Below are 3,571 nucleotides of genomic sequence, written 5' to 3' on the forward strand. Positions count from 1 at the left end.
GGTCTTGAAGGGGGGGTGGTAGCCCCTGTGTGGGCCAGTTGGCCCCTGTTGGGGGACTGTAGCCCCTATGGGGCAGCAAAATATATGTTCATGTATTCATGAAACATGTATTTACAGTTCACTTTAGTTTTATGATAGCGGCACTGATAATTTTCCAAATTGCTTTAATACTGTAGATATATCAATAAAACCCTGGCAAACCAATTGCTGTCTCTCTGTCTTATAGTAGTCTTCAGTTTTAATTGTGGAGGATGACAAATATGGATTTTGGGGTATTTTACAGAGTGACTTTGGGATTTCTGTATCAGGGATTTTTCAGTTTTCCAATAGGGAACACCAGAATTCCTCCTAGGGAGGCCAGTGGCAGGACCCTGCCTGCTCAGAGCTGGCACCTTGGACCCAGCTGGCTGTGGCTGACCTCCTGGCCAGTTGGGGCCAAGAGTATATGCTTTGACCATTCAAAGCAGGCCACCACACCTGGAACATCTTCCAAGCAATAGCTGCCCAGATGACCAAGCAGAAGGCACATATGGCAGTAGTGCCACACAAAAGCCAGCTCTGCAGCCACAGCCCACTGGCACGTGGCCAAGAGGGGCAGATACCTCATCTGGGTCTGGCAGGTGTGCAGCAGGTCACAGCCAGGCAGCATCCCCCACTGCCAGACTGCTGCAGTGAGTAAAGGGGGCAGGGAACTCTCAGGGCTGCTTCTGCAGTCCAGCTGGCACAAGGGGTAGTGTCCCCAGGTACCAATTGGCTGGGCCCCAGAAGCTCCTGAGTGTGTGTAGCCTTGAGCTACTTGCCAGGGCAGCTTTTGGTACTGCTGGGGCCAGGACAGGGCAGCTTTTTATGCTGCTGGGAACAGCATAGGTGCTGGCCCCAGGCTCTAGCTCCCCCTGGCTGCAGATCCAGGAGAAGTTAGGCAGGGTTATTTTGCCCCAAATGGCATAATTTGCTTCACAACAAAGTGCACGTCTAAGCACGTGTGCTAAGGCAAAAAGCCCCGGCTCAAATTTGCATCGCTTCTATTTGAGCTGCTGCAAGTGCACGTGCTCAAATGGACGCAAAAATCTTGGGTTCTGTGGCCAGCCCATTTCAAGGTCCCTTTGCTTAAAAAAAAAAAAAAAAATCAAGTAGCTTCTTGGTTGTTCTCAGCCAAATCAAGACAGGAAGAACTTTCCTCATAAAGTAGCTATCCAGAATTTAGTAACATTTGGTGCTTTCTGCTTATTGGAGCAGAATTACACAAATACTCTCCCAGAAAATGTTCCTCCACAATCACAGCCAAGGTCAGTGAAGAGGCACTAAAGGTGTCTGCTATTTATTAGCTTGTACATAAAAGTTTCCATTTCAATTTTTTTTGCCTATATAAGCACCAACATGAGAAGCAGCAAGGGAAAGAAAAACTAAAATTTGAAATAACATAGACCATAGGATGCTGTTGACTTTTCTGTGATGCTCAATTATTTAGTTCATCTTTAACAGAAGACAGGGATTCCAAATATTGTGCTGTCTTCAATACAGGGGATGTAGTACTAAAACTTTGGAGGCACAGTATATTGATCTATCCACTTGAACGGTGCCCATTAGTCTTTATACTAAATCGTGGCATCTTTGTTTTTTCCACGTCCTGTGCTACAATTTTTTGCCTCATTATTTATGATACAGTCACTGCTGTGGTGTTTGGATGCATCGAGTAAAGGGCTGGTGTGAACTGGCAGCACTCTACTTGAATTTGGCCATATGACCATATTGAGTTTGGCCTTATCTGTCTACTGTGGGCAACAACACTTCCATGCTTCCTCGCTGAAAGGCCTGCTTCAGGAAAAATAGCAGAAAAAAAAAGTGAGAACTGGCTGGATTTTAGTTGCATGGGTGTAATTTCAGTGAATTCAGTAGAGTCATTCCTGAGCTATAGCTAGGTAAGTGAGAACAGATCCTATTCTCCATGCTTTTACCAGCCAAGCCTAACTTACCCAAAAAAAGATTAGCTTGTCAGATTTGGGATGAACCAGAGAGGGGGAGAAAACTCCAACCACAAATTACAAACACAGCCAAGCTCTCAGGGGTCAACATTTTAGTCCAGCTTTTGCAAAAGCATATAAAGTGATAGCTGCTAAGCTACCAGTTATAATCCCATAAATTGACTATTGCATATAGAAATATCTTGCCAGAGAGAGATTTCTTCTGAAACAAGTCTTCAGTTTATATCTTCTCATTAAAAAAAAAGCATCTCATTCTGAAATCTTTATATCCACGAATAGGGCAGATTTTTAAAAAAGACTCATTTTAGTTCATAGCATTGGATAAAATAGCTTAAATAACATTTTTGTAGTCTAACGTCAGAGAGTTTTTAATGGGATTACCAACGTTTTCAAAAGAAAATAGTAAGAATTTATAGAAGTCAAGGAAACCAATTTTTTTAAATTAACCAAAGAACATCTTTCAAATATTTTAAAGACTGCTTAGAAGTAGTATTAACCAAACATCTCAACTAATCTGTCATAGAATCATAGAAGTCGGGTTGGAGGGACCTTGCAGATCCTTCAAGTCCAACTCCCTGCCTAGGCAGGAGAAAAACTGGGCTTAAATGACTCCAGCCAGGTAGGCATCAAGCCTCTTCTTAAAGACTCCCAGGGTAGGGGTGAGCACCACTTCCCTTGGAAGTTGGTTCCAGATCCTAGCCGCCTTGACTGTGAAGTAGTTCTTACACATATCTAATAAAACCTCCTCTCCAACAACTTGTGGCCGTTATTCCTTGTTATGCCAGGGGGCACTGGGGAAACAAGGTCTCTCCCAAACCTTTCTGGTCCCCCCTAATGAGTTTATAGATGGTCACCAGGTCCCCCCTCAGCCTTCTCTTGCGAAGGCTGAACAGGTTCAGGCCCGCAGTCTCTCATTGTAGGGTCTGCCCTGTTGTCCCCAGATCATGTGGGTGGCCTCCTCTGGATCCTCTCCATGTTGTCCACATTCCTCCTGAAGTGCAGCATCCAGAACTGAACGCAGTACTCCAACTGTGGCCTGACCAGTGTCGCACAGAGGGGGAGGATCACCTCCCTGGACCTGCTTGACATGCATCTGTGGATGCACAACAAGGTCTGGTTAGCCCTGCCAACCGTGACCTTGCATTGTCGGCCCATGTTCATCTTGGAGTCAATAATGACTCCAAGATCCCTTTCTGCCTCCGTGCTCTCAAGAAGGGAGTTTCTCATCTTATAAGTGTGCTGCTAGTTACTATTGCCCAAGTGCAGCACCCTGCGCTTGTCAATGTTGAAATACATCCTGCTTTTGTTAGCCTACCCCTGTAACCTATCCAGGTCTTGCTGCAGTCTTTCCCTCCCTACTAGTGTGTTCACCTCACCCCAAATTTTGGTATCATCAACGAATTTAAACAGGTTGCTTTTCACCCTGTTGTCCAAATCGCTGATAAAGAGATTGAACAGCACAGGCCCAAGGACTGAGCCCTGGGGGACTCCGCTGCCCACTTCTCCCCAGGTCGAATATGACCCATCCACCACCACCCTCTGAGTGCGACCCTTCAGCCAATCTGCAATCCATCTGACTGTGTAGGCAT

This window comes from Crocodylus porosus, unplaced genomic scaffold (assembly GCF_001723895.1).
Source record: "Crocodylus porosus isolate Cpor-Errol unplaced genomic scaffold, CroPor_comp1, whole genome shotgun sequence".
In the NCBI taxonomy this organism is placed as follows: Eukaryota; Metazoa; Chordata; order Crocodylia; family Crocodylidae; genus Crocodylus; species Crocodylus porosus.